We start from the raw sequence: 14,761 nt of genomic DNA on the forward strand, positions 1-14,761 counted from the left end.
TTCTCTACCAAGGAGGCCTATTTTCTAATAGGGTCTCAGAACAGAGAAGACGAAAATATGGATTGGAAGACCATATGGGAGTCCAAATGGTGGCCTAAGGTGTCTATTTTTGTCTGGCTGGCCATAAAGAATAAAATCTTGACATGGGATCGCATTCGCAAGAAGGGGTTCTTTGGACCTTCACAATGCTATCTATGCAACAAGGACGAGGAGGACAGAGATCATCTGCTGATCCGGTGTCCATATACTGAACGACTATGGATATCGACCAAACAATTGTTCAACAAACCTGGATTTAACATAAGAGAATTTAAGGACACAATCCTTCAATGGAATAAGGAATCGTTTCAGTGCCGGGTTGTCCAGAGGGCCTGGAACCTGATATCTACTTTCATTCTCTGGACGGTGTGGAAAGAACGGAACCGGAGGATATTCCAAAATGGGGCTAAACCTCCAGAAGTTGTTTGGACTCAGGTGGTGGAGTATACAAGAGAAACCATCCTTGTTGAAAAATGGGAAACGGATGACTGGAAGACGACTCCAGCAGACCAAGACATTCTGAACAAACTCAATTTAAAACTGGAGATGGTCCATTACAAAGACACGGTCAGCAATGATATGAGAATCCAGAGCCCAGAGAAATTCTCATACCCGAGGGATCAATTTATGAAGCTTAATTTTGACGGGGCCTCGAAGGGCAACCCGGGAGATGCTGGATTTGGAGGGATCTTTAGAGACAGTAACCACCAAGTTAGATGGATCTACGCGGAATGGGGGGGACAAATGACTAATAATGAAGCTGAGTTTTGGGCCCTGCACCAAGGCCTGCAAATCGCCATTCGGAATGGCTACTCCAAACTTGAAATTACAGGGGATTCACAGTTGGCAGTGGAAATAATAAGGAGGCTCAACGACGGACAGGGATGGGAGAAGGTAACCAAGAGTTGGAGGACCGCAGGCATCGTCTAGGAAATAGCCAGCTTGATTAAACGCATTGATTACAGCATCATTAATCATGTGAGGCGCAAAGGGAATCAGGTTGCAGACTGGTTGGCGAATCGAGGCTGCAATGGTCGCGGTAGTTCAATTGATTGTCAGTGGAGGCCCATTGAAAATAATCAGGAGTGGAAGGAGCTGGCCGAACTCATCAAGAAGGATCATGACCATGCCACGGAGGATAATGCACGGAACAGCGGATCGGATTAATAAGGATTCGTGGAGAGTCAGAGGAGTGATGATGACAAAATCAGGTTTCATCGAAATCCTCATGCCAGATAGCAGGACGACGGATCTAGCCCAAGGTGACAGGACTACGGTGGCAGGTGAAACGGTTGGGCATCAGTTCACCCAACGCGAGGTTATTACAGCGTGCTCGATGACTGGAGGTGGAAACGGTTGTTCAGATTTCACACCAGGTGAAACAAATAATGATGAGACGGCAAGGAGTAGTGGCTTACCGGGAAGTGACTGGCGGTATTTGTTAACCGGTAGCCTGTGCGTCCCCGCGTCAAATGAACCTCTTTATAATCAAAATGGGGTGATGGTGAAAGAATTACGAGAGGTCTCCACTTTGGCAAGAGGGGCGGAATACATTGAGAATCATCAGACTGCTGAGAACAGTCAGGGAGATCTGAGACGAAAGAGGGACGATTTTCTGGGAATCATGGAGACCAGGCAGAGACAACGTCAGGCGAGGGGGAATCAGGGCAGTGGGGTGGAAACCAAAGACAGAAAGGGCAAGAGTCTAAGGCCGGCAGAGCCTTCCTTCTCTGTCGGGGAGGTTCAGGACGATTCGGATGAAGGCCTTATCCCGGATAGGATGATGGAAAATGGTCGCCAGCATGAAAACCTGGCTGAGGAAGAAACGGAACCGGAGATTGAAACCCCTGCGGGCGCCGAGGAAATGACGTTTAGACGGTATGGGCTGAGGAAACGCGGTCAGGATGACGGCAAAGAGGAGGACAGAGCCAGCAAGAGAACCCGTGGCCGTAAGAGTCAGGGAAAGGAAGCTGGGGAAACCTCCAAGCAGGGTTCGGAAAGAAGCAGAAAGATGAAAGAGACGGCGACGGACAGGGTGCGCAAAGCCGAACAGGCCTTCCGTCGTTACTCAAGCCAAGCGGTTCGTAAGGTTATGCAGAAGTTTGAGGATGAAGCCACTCAAGACCAGTCGGATGAGGAAATTGAAGACTGGACTTTTCTGTTGCACGACCCGGGTCATACCAGAGGCCGCATGTCTCTCTACAAACAGTCCCTTCATCTATACTGGGTGATGAAGGGAATCATGGCCAAAGCGCTGCTTCAAGTGGCGAAGGAGATGGTGAACTTATCTAAAGGAAGCCCGGACATCCGCCTGGAACTAAGTTTTCTGAGAGTGGCTATGCTTCATCAAGAAGAAACTATGATGAGGATGGAGGAGAAACTGCACACCATCCAGAATATGCTAAACAGGGACCAGCCGGTTCAAGCGGAGGAGGCGCTGCAGCAACCTGCAAGGGACCATGACTAATGCAAGATATGTTTAAAACTAGTTACAATTTTTGTAGTTTTGGCTCTGTTTCTGTTAAAAATAGGAGAATGTATATTCATTATGACAGTAGCTTTTGTAATAGTTGGGGCAAGATGCAGGATTGCATCGTGTATTTAGCAAACTCCATTAGACTTTGGACTTACTTTTTTTGGGCTGCCATTAAGTATTACAGATGGCATTATGTCCTGGTTTCCCCTTGAGGGCAGGCATTTACTGTTTCTTGAACTACTGTAATATCTTTTTGTTCGAAGTAATAGAATGAGCACCACCTTAGCCTACAAAAAAAAAAAAAGATGTGCATGAATCACTAACTCATGGTAATTCGTGGAAATAAATCAATTGCCATGTTCATAACAAGTTGTTTGACCATCGTCGCAAGTTTTTCATACTACAGATGAATGGAACAGGTCACCGAATCAAAATTTTCCATGGTCAACATCATCAGGGTCATCACTTTCAGGTGATTGATTGAATGTATTGGTACATCATCAGGTCAAGGTGGAAAGTGAGGGAGCTCTACCCTCATCGACTATTTGTTTAGTCAAAATTTTGTGGTCCAAAATCTTTCAAGTGGAGAGGATTGATCCGAGAGGATCATCGTCAGATCAGTTGCACAGGTTCATCATCAGTGTTCAAGTTTCACCATCAACATTCACTCCGATGTCGTTCAGTTTCGACAGTGTTGTTAAGGTTCAAGTTGTTCAGGTAATGTTAATGGTTTTCATGGTAAGAGGTTTGCATATGGTTGTTGACAAGTTTTCATCGACATTTCCTCCAGGGTTGATCATCGACGTGGCTTTTTTCATCCATTTACAAGGTTTGGTTGTCGTCATGAGACAAATGTCACATTGTGACAAATGTGTTGTAAAAGGGTTTTTAATCCAAGGTGTGTAAAAGTCTAAAAGACTAAAACACTTAACCTATGTCTAAAACCTAGGACCTAATACATAAACTTAAGCCCTAAACCCTAACCTAATGTATTACCTTTATACATTACAAATGTATTAAAACTACATTTCAATACATTAAAAGCCTAATCCTATACCTAATGAACCATACTACAACTCTATGTATTTAATACATTGCAAACTATGCATTAAAAAACCGATTTCCTAAGTCTAAACCCTTGTATTAAACTCTCGAGCTATGAAACTATGTTAAACATGTTAAAACATTAAAAAACATTGCAAAACAGTCCCTAACTACTATTGGAAACCGCATCAGGATAGTTACCATGTGAGTAGCAAGGATGTAACTGTCAGCAGGAAATCGTAGCGGGATAACACCGCACGGGTGGTTGACATGTGAACGGTGTGTTAAACCACGATGAAGATGTCAGCGGATATCAGTTGCAGATAACCGTAACCACAAACTAGAACCGTCGGAGCACCGTCAGCCATGACCACCGGGGCAAGCATGGAGGTAGCAGCCTGTGGCTAGTCACATGTAGCCGTCAGCCTCCTCTGCCCGATTAGCAAGCCGCCAACGGGTTCGAGTTTATCATAAGGTTTTAAAATGGGTTTTAGTTGCAGTTCGGTTAAAATATTACATCAAAGATCTACAACCTTATCCTAGGTGGCAACTCTTGACTAGACCAACACTCAAAACCCACCTAGAATGTAGCCTATCCATTCCTAAACTCAGCCTAAGGAGTTCGAATGCACCTGGTGGATGTTAAAAAGGAAGATTTGGTTCATTCAAGGGATATTGGAGATTTTGGTTTTTATATGCATATTCTAGAGGTTAGAGGTTGTTTTTGTTTTCAGTGTAACATGAGCATCTGGAGTCGGAATTAGGAATCGTGACAGGCGTTGGAAATATGGTTTAGAGAGTTATCCATTGACAATGACCAGAAGTGCCTGCATGCACATTTAGACTGGTCAAATCTATGTGTAATTGACCTCTATTGTTTCAATCCTAATAAAGTGGTCGCCCATCTTGAAAGCGGACCTAGAGACGTATTCCATCAGGGACGAACTCCGTAATCAAATTTGTTGTCTGGTATCGCTGTGTTTTTACTGTTTTCACTTCTGTTATGCATCTTTCTTATGTTTAATCAGTTGTCGTAAAGTATTTCTTCTCAAGTAGTTTCCTCGATTTCTGCACTTTCAGTTAACAATCAATTCAATAATGGATAATCAATTCTACATCAGTTTTAACATATGATCATTTTCGATCAATGGTGTTGTTCAATTCTCTACTAATTGGTTTTGATGATTGTGCATTGGTCCCCTCTAGAATTTTTTGTGACTCACATTGTTTCCATTTGACACTCCTAACCTTGTTGGTTTTGGTGGCCTACTTGGTACACTGTTTAATATCTCCTCCTTGATGATGATTTCTCATTGGAATACCTCATACAAGGTGCGAGGCATCCAGATCCTAACCTTACCCTGAATGTTAAAATTTAGCCCATACACAAATTTTTCCACTCTAACTCTTTTGTGTTTAAGTGATGGGCATAATGGAGTAGCCCCATGAAGCAAGTCTCATACTCAGCCATTGAGTGATTGCTCTACTTCAGTACATTGAATTGAATCATTCAATTTTATTTTGGTGAACTCTTCTGCTAGGTAGAATTCTCTAAACTTTTCTTCAAATAACTCCCAATTTACCTCAAAGATATCCATCCCAACTGGGGTAATAATGTCTTCAACCAAAGTAATCCACTTCCCTTCATTTGGAATATGCCCATCTTGGCCTTCATATTTGAGGTATAATCCCTCAAGGTAAAGCACATAGCCATGTTTTCTAGCCATGCCTCTATAATTTGATCATTTCTGGACCCCCAAAATTATGGAAATTTTACCTTTTCCATATCTTGATGCACAACATTTTTGGCAAGGTTTCAGGGTGCTTCATTCTACATGACAGGTCCTCCCTGCTCCCATTCCATATGGTTTATTAATGGCTCTAACATATGTTGGAATGACCTCATTATGTTCAACACTTCTCTGGCGGATATTTGTTCATGTGTTGTGATGTTTTCCCCATCATTTGGTGGGGTGGCTGGAGTTAGTTGTTGTGGTGGCATCATGTTGTGCCCTCTAGTAGCCCTACCCTTTCCAGCGGCTATTCTAATGATGCTACATATTCCGACAACACCAATTCCAACTTGAGAAATAAACAATGATGGAAATATTATATCATTAATGCATAATTTGTACTAAAATTGGGTGCACTAAACTAGTGAACCAGTAAGTTGAACCTCATGGTTAACAAAATTACTTTTGTTAGATATCAACAATTAGAATAAGATTCAATAGAGAATGTCCTAAATAATAAAATTTATGAGTGGAGGCCATAAAATCTATATAAAGTAAGGTTCGAGATATAGTCCTCATAGAAATAAAGCACAATGCTATAATTTTTCCTAGAGAAAATTATTTTGGGCTAGTGACTATTTAGTTGATAATGAGATCATAAGTAGCATATCTAACCCAGTAATGCTCATAGTTATTGTGTAAAAGAGATTTACCCATGAGAAAGTTGCTAGAAGTAAATACACTTAACATTTTGAACACAATAGAATAATAACATTCATGGGATAATCATCTAAAATTAAGATCAATTAAAAATATTCACAGTGAGAAAGAAAGAAAGAAATCACACCCTCGTCTAATGGGCACTGTCTTAAATGTTATCACAAAAAGCTACATAATTTATTTATTTATTTGTTATTTTAGTTATACATAAGTGTGGAATCACATGAGTATGTTTTCTTTGGTAAGATCACAAGTAAGTCATAATAAATTACCAATGATCCTTCCTAGGGTTCATTATTCATTTTGTCATATACTTACCATGGCCATTAAAAAACTTAAACACGATAACCTAATTATAATCTTTCAATTAACAACATTATTTACTTACACCTTTTTGCAACACACCTAACTTAGATTCAATGTACCTTAATCTCAAATCATTCCTTAAATAATCCATACAGCTTGAGTGGGCCTAATGGTTAAGAGCATATGTTGCCGCCTAAGAGGTCACAGGTTCAGAACCAGAGGGGGTAGAGTATGTATGCCCTCGTAAACTTAGCAGTCAAATCGTTGCGCGGAGGTGGGTCCCTTGTCCAACAAATAATGAGGTCTCATACACCAATTTGGTGTGTGGCTTTTTGATCTAAATGTTGGGAAAACCTGTTAATGCTATGTAAGCTCCCTCATAAGTATAAAAAGAAATGTGTTTAAGATTGTCTCATATTAACCAAAATGTGAAGGATTATGTTTCAAGTATTGAGTGTCTTTTATGAGCAATTTATAAGATTAATTAGTTGTTTAAAAGATATATACAACAAGTAAAATGCAGAGAAGTAAAACACAGAAAAATCATAACACAAAGTTGATAAAGGAGTTCACCCCTCCTGGGCTATATCTCCTTGGACCTACTTCAATGGCTAGGACCTCTTTGAATTAATGGTCAATTCTCTGATTACATGCACCTACAGTGCTCCAATGGCTTTCCAACCTACTCCATTGGATTCAAAAGGCCCAAAAATGACTCTCCAAGCTCTGCAATTGGACTTTAGCTGATCTAGGCTTGACTTCCTCTCCTGGTGGCCTTAGGCTTCCTTAAATTTCAACGTAGCAAAATCATGTACAGAATTACCTTACTGCCTTTGCAACTTATTCCATTGTGTTCAAAGCATCCAAATCATCTAGGAATGACTCTTTCTACCAAAATTGGTCAAAAAATGCCAAAGTTATGGCCTCTTCCGTTTTCCCTAGGAAAACTCCATCAAATCTATAGAAACTCCAGTGAACCCCACCAAATTTAGCACAATTATGGATTTAGTGGGCCTGCCAAACTGCCGCCAACTTAAACTCGCACTTAATTAAGTGATAATCATGGTTTAATTAGAATTAACCTCCACTTAGCACATTAATTTATGCAGTTAGCGTTAGCACTGGCCTTCAGTTTTTTTGAATTTGGTCACATGCAGAGGGGGCTAGCCCACGGGGCTGGCCCTCTCCTCCCCCAAATCACCACTTTTTAAACTTTAAATACAAATTGAGACCGTTGTATGGTAAAAACTATTGTTGCGTCATAGTGGTAACGCATTAGGCTTATGTGGGCAAGGTCACGAGTTCGACTCCACCAACCTGCAAATAATTTTACCTAACCTTTGAGAGGACACGTAGCGGCCTCCAGGCTTGCCACGTGTCAGCCTCTCATTGGTCCACCAAAACTTTCTTTGAACAATCTAATGCTAACACTTGTCACGACCCAATTGAGCCACCTATGGGAATATTTTGAGAGTATTCTAAGGAATATTCCTTGGAATATTATTTTTGTTGGATGGGATGTATGGATGCCTAGTCAACATACCAGTCAGCCTTGTACCCAAAATTTGCTTGTTTGACAAAACGGACAACGGGCTCTATCTTTCTCATACGAACTTCTTTTTGAGTGAAACAAGTTGCGTTGGGATTGTATCACCAAGATAGACGCAGTCGTTCAGGTTTTGAGTGATTCCGAGCACTTTGATATTTGAGAAAAATTTTGCCCCTAATCCATATTTTGATCACTCCTTCCCATTGATAGGCTTTTAGACCCACAAAAGTTGGTTATTTGATGAGAGACAAATACTCTTCTCCTTCCCAAGTTCTATCAATTGATTCTGCTTACAAAAATCTCCATGACAACCACTTGGGTTCACTGACATGCCTTGCCTTGCAAATGGCTTGGCACTTCAACCAATGTTCTCCTTTTGTTGCTGACTCAATCCAACACTTATTGGTTGCTTGTTGATTAAACACCATGTTGTACCAAAGTGATCGCTCTGTGCTTGGAAAGTTGGTTGATGGCCTTCCCACTGATAATCATGTTCTTCCTTTGCAACACATGCATCCGATGCAAGCTTCTCCTTGGAAACCACTTTTCCAAGTTAAGCCCATCTAAGTGAACTACAGTAATGAGTTCCAATATCAGAAATAACAAGAAACGAAATGACCATTCTTTTACCTCCATGGTTCCAAATTACACATCTGTAAGAATGCATTTGCCATCTATTTTTCTTCTTGGCGTCAACACATAAAATGGTCTACAATGGCTGCAAAAAAATTTCGGCATTTTTGTCCACTTTCGCTTCTTGATTCCATCATCCTCCAGTATTAACATGTTGCTCATGTCATGATTTGAGAATGAAGACTAATCATGAGCCTCTTGCTCAAGCATGGACCTTCCAAAATCTTGCGACATCTTGTCACAAGAAACACCATTAACCTTGAAAAACACTCATGCAAGAATATAACTTGACGACCTCTTCATTTTGCTCCTTCAAAGCAACAAATGTCACACCATGTGAACATCACCATGTACTCTTACATATTGGTGTATAAACCATCGACTAAACACAAATCGAAAAAACATGCTTCTTCAAACAACTAACTTTCAAGTCAAGCAAAAGCATGTACAACAACTTGACGATTTACAACAAGAATTCCACATTCTCATGAAACAATTTTTCACATATCCCTTTCATATTTGGAGATAAAATCAAATCTTCCAAGTTGATATAACATACATGTAACAATCAATTGACCACACTAGCCGACACTCATGCATGTGCAAATGATCAACATTCTCAAGTTGACAACATACATGTTAACAAAGCAATCAACCAACACAATTCAATCACTCATGCATGTTCAAGCACAATGAAACTATTAAAAATTCCATTGTTCACACACACAAACTCTCATGCATGTGTAACAATTCTCAACTCTCTCACAAGTACAAGAATCCCATTGGTATGTACAAGTACTTAAAGAGTTGAAATGACCAAATTTTCCGCAATAAAGTGAGTCAACATACTCCACTTTTGAACACCTTCCTGGTGTAAGCATGCAAGTTCAAGAATGCAACACGCATGCAAATTTTTAGTTGAAAACTGCCATCTTTGTTGCATCTAAGTGATTCAACATAACTCTACTTTTTCAACATATTGCTTCATGCAATATGCAACATACTTTCAGGAGAAAATAAATGCATCTAAATAACAACGAAATGCATCAATAAGGCAAAATTTCATCAATTATCAAAAGAAATGCAAGGCCTTAATTGGTTAAGAAATCTAACCATCTCTTTCCAAACCATTTCAATGGCACTTCTTTCAGTTGTGCTTCATCGTGTGTATCATCGTGTGTATCATCCTGACCCACATCAATTATGGAATCCTCTTTTCCATTCTTTCCAAAATCTCTCTCCACCGTCTTCAAATTTCGTGGATGACTTGTTGGATGCATAGTCCAACACTTGTATACAAGATGACCCTGCTTATGGCAATGAATGCAAAATAATTGCATCTTATTTTCAACATGGTTTCCATTATCCAATGGACCTTTGCCTTTCTGCCACTTTTGTTTTGAAAGTTTCCTATGTATGGCTATCGTCTTCCAACACCTCGAAACAATTTGGTTATTCAAACCACAAAAGGAACATGTAAATTTTCTCCAAATCTTATGTGAAGATTTACCATGTTTAACATAATCAAAAGAAAATGATTAAAGGAAGATTTATACCTTGCATATTCACCTTTTTCGCCTTCTTGAGGTGGTGAATTTGATGAGGTAGTGGTTCTCCTTGGAATACCAACAATGGTTTCAATGACCTTAGAGCTTTCAACATCCTCTTGTTTTCCATTTCCACTAGTTGCATGCTTATGAACATATTCTTGCAAAGTGGGTATAAAACTTTTGCATTCCTCATGAACAAAAACTTCACAAGCTTGAGGTAATGAACATGTAATTAAAGTCCTTCTTGGAACACCTTCATGTTCCTCCTTGGCTTTGGAGCATTGTCCATCTTGTTTTCCATAACCAAGACCCAAATACCTAGGCCTTTCATCAACAACAATTGACTCAATTATGCCTTGTGCATGTTTTCCCAACCCTTTACCTTCATTACCCTTATTCATCAATAACTTTGACCCTATTCCTCTAGTGTGTATTTCAAAAGCACCAAAAGATTCATTCTGATAGGAAATTGAAAATAAACTTGAATTTCATACCTCATTTTCATGCACATACTTGGTTAGGGTTTCCTTGGCATCATGGAGTTGAATCTCGATATCATGCATCTTTTCAAGAAGCTCTTGCTTCTCCTCCTTCATGGCCATTAACTCCTCTTGAAGTATAGTGTTCTCCTTCATATCTTCATTCATCTCTTGCACCATATCTCTCATGATGATAAGCTCTTGCAACATCTCTAAATCAAATAGTCATGCTAAGGAAGATGAATTAGGAACATAAGTTGTTGAAGTTTCCATCACACTTGTAATGCATCAAAAATCTTCACAAAGCTTCAAAAAGTTTCTCAACAAATAAGCATCTCAGACCATCTCCCTTCTTCAACTTACACACATAAATTTGCACACAGTCAGATTCTCCTTGCACAAATACAAAACCAATAGCTAATTTTCTAGCTAACCGCAGAGTGGGTTTCTTTGGGTATATTGTGGGGAGTTGCAGGGTGTTAGATCAATTTAGAAAGAAAGTCATAAAACCCCAACCATAATTGATGAATTAGTTTTTGAGGGGGCCTAATGGTTAAGAGAATGTGTTTCCTCATAAGAGGTCATACATTCAAATCTAGAGGGGGTAGAGTATGTACACCTCTGTAGACTTTAGCATTCAAATTGTTGTGCAGAGGCTAGTCCCTTGTCCCACAAACAAGAGGGGTCTCATACACCAATTTGGTGTTTTGTTTTCACTGTGACCTTAAAAATAAATTATTATTATTATTATTATTAACCATCGATATATCTTTTTCTTGATGTGATAAGTCTCAAGGAATAGGTTCTCCCACCCTTGTGGAATCTAGACTCTTTGCCAAGTCATAAATTCTTAGCATATCTGGCTCATAGGTTGTCGTATATACTCTTGGTTTTATAGTGGTAGCTGCTGTTGAAATGTGTATCTTGGGAGGTACTCCCATAACCCTTGGCGTACTAGGTTTGTGAGGAGTTGACCCACAAAAAAGGAGTTTTGTGGGAAATGTAACCAAGTGATGGGTTTTGTACCCAAAGTTGTGGGTGCAAGACTAATGAGAAAATCGATTGTTTAATCATTGAAAGCATGTGGGGCTGTTGATTTTTCCATGGCACTTAAGAATCAGGTTTGAGTCTAAGATCACGTTCACAAACACATTCAAATGCCACAACACAAGCACTTTGCATAACAAAAAACATATAATAGTGAATCAACTCAGTGCATAAGACAACCCAAAATTTGTTATATTAAAAATCCTAATACAATAAACATAGGGCTTCTGTACTAGGGATTATGGCCCTTACAACTTTGATACAAGAATGACTGGGACTTGGAGTCAACAACCTATGACTACTAAACTTTCCCTGAACAAAGTACACTTGATTTACTTGCTAATGTAGCTCTCCATAGCCCTTTCATGTACCTTGAACATATTTGGCAGGTCCTTTGCTACTCCTTCTACTGCTCACAAGACTTTTGCAACTTCAAGATGATTGCATCTTTCACTGTCAATACTGCCACTATCAATCCTCCTGCTTGCTCCAACAGTGACTGAACATAGGCTCATCAAACTTCCCTCTATCTACTCCCCTACTCCTCCAAGATAGACAACTCATTGAGTCTTTAACAAACTACCCTCTAGCAATGAAAAGACCACTTCATCATCACCGCTCTTAGGGTCTTCATACTCAACCCTCTTATCAATGATTTGTTAAACATCAAATCATTGAACTAGGGCTTCAAGGATCTGCCCACTAACCATCTCCTTGTTTCTCATAGGATGACAAAACTTAGGGCTTTACAATTTTTCCTCCAACAATACTTCTGTTGCTCCACAAGATATTGTTCATAGGGTCTTCTAGGGCTACCCTTACATAATGACAAGGCTGCTCCTTTGTCACACAAATTAGGGCTTCTTTAGCAACCCACACACAGTTCTATTGCTTCATCAAGATAACTGATCTAGGGCGTCATAAATCTACCTTCTATCCATTACTTTGATGCATCAAACATGACAAAACTTAAGGCTTATGACCAACCCACACATCTCCAAATTCCATCGAACTTAGGGCTCGAATATACAATCCACTAACTAACCTTGGATGCTCCAAACATATTAGTTCTTAGGGCTTTCGTATACAACCACTAATAATCCACAAAACAGTGCATAAACCTCCCTTCCAGACCAGCTATCACCTACGCTGTTCCTTGAGGGGACTTGGCTCTCACTAGGCCTTGTCTTCTTCCACAAATATGACTATTCTTAGGCTACCAAAACTTTTGTTCAAAAATACTTATGAACAAACCTTCCAACCAACAAATCTTTAATGAATCTTCCTTCTTCAACCCCTCTTCCTCCATGCCAACAACAACCCTCACTTGTGTCCAACCTTCTCACACTTCTATTGACAACTTAGAGCATATGCAACCCTCTTTAGGTTATGTCAACACTTGGATTCCCCTGCACATTTACACTTAGGTCTGTGACCTTCATTTCAAGGATACACTAGACTTTTCAACACCATCTTAAGGTCTCGAACCATGACCGAATCTTGAGCGAGTTGTTTCAAACTGTTGGAAAGACCAAAATAGGGGAAATATTTACTTAGGAGGAAGCCATAACTAGGGCACAAATGTACATAAGAACATCATCCAAAACCCTCAATCAATAACCTACACAAGGACAAAAATCACATGAGGAATCTGTCCTCAAACCTGAGCAGAACTTGGCCTTCCCACAGACTAGAGAAGACCCCACTTGCTCCGAATTCGGCCTTCATTAGGTGCAACGAAATCCTGAGGTAATTAGACCTCCTTCTAGGGAAGATTCACATAATATATGCTAGCTTGTATGCCCTTCGAGGAATCAATCTTCACCTATTTTTATAGCCTTCTATGGTGGTGTCATTTCTCGCTAAGGATGGTGACCTTTAGCCCAATCCGACATGAGTTAACTTGCCAAAACCCAACTAACATAAGAGATAAAATTATTTCACTGGTTATTTCACCACATCATCGAATCCCTTGGTGCCCCTTAACCCTTCAAGGGTGCCCCACATGCTCTCAATGATCAAACCATCAAATTATCCACTTGGTTTTGCTCCCACAACTTTGGGTGCAAAACCCACAGCTTGGGTACACTACCCACAAAGCCTTGGTGGGTCAATTTATCCCAAATCCACTACCCTAGGGTGTGGGAGTACTTCCCAAGATACACAAATCAACACTCCCTCTTAGCAATGGAGGTAATTCCACCACTTAGAAGTATTTCGTCATCGTCATCAACAACATTATCCCAATCTTTGGCGTTCACCACTGCAACATACCTTGTAGAATGAACCACACTCATCTTGGTAGTGACTCTGCCTCATCTCTTCAAAGCCTAAAGATTTGAACTTCCATAGGGCATATCCCTTTGAAGCTAAACTCCCTCAGAGTCTATACAACTTCCAATGACTCACACTGCTATTGAACTTGTGTCCTTCCAAGGTTAGTTCGAGTTGCGGTCAAACAATGGGCCTCATCACACACATAACCCAACTCAATAAGAAATCTGATCCTCCTGGGTAAAACACCATACGTGCACATGACCCCGATCTTAGAAGCGCAACATCACGACCTAATGAAGATACTAGCTTGCTCTCTTCTCATCCTTCACACTGAGCCAACTCGTCCATGCTAAAGCAACCGTTAATCGGTCCCAATGATCCATGTCAAGTCATCAAAATTCCATGATTTTCAACATGCCCTACAAAAAAATGATTTTCACCAAGTTCTCCACCGATCCACCAGAACTCCCAGCCCATCTTGCCACCTAGCCAATCGAGACCACACTTCCATGTCCTCAGCTAAATCCTTTGCTCCATGATCTAGACAATTTCTTAGCTCCCTTTGAGCTTCTTTGATGTACACACTTTGATCCAATGCCGCTTCAAAGTAGCTCTGATACCATGTTGATTTTTCCACAACGCTTGAGAATTAGGTTTGAGCCTAAGATGAAGATCACAAACACACTCAAATGCCACAATGCAAGCACTTTGTACAACGAAAAACATATAACAATGAATAAAATCAGTGCACAAGACAATTTTTAACCCAAAATTTGTTATATTACAAATATTAATACAACAAATGTAGGGCTCCCGTACCAGGGGTCATGGCCCTCACGTACAAACCTTATACAAAAATGACTAGGGCTTGGAGTCAACAACCTATGACTATCAATATTTCTCTGAAC

The sequence above is a fragment of the Pinus tabuliformis genome, chromosome 3_2 (assembly GCF_031772625.1).
Source record: "Pinus tabuliformis cultivar Carrire ecotype Pingquan chromosome 3_2, CPIR1, whole genome shotgun sequence".
In the NCBI taxonomy this organism is placed as follows: domain Eukaryota; kingdom Viridiplantae; phylum Streptophyta; class Pinopsida; order Pinales; family Pinaceae; genus Pinus; species Pinus tabuliformis.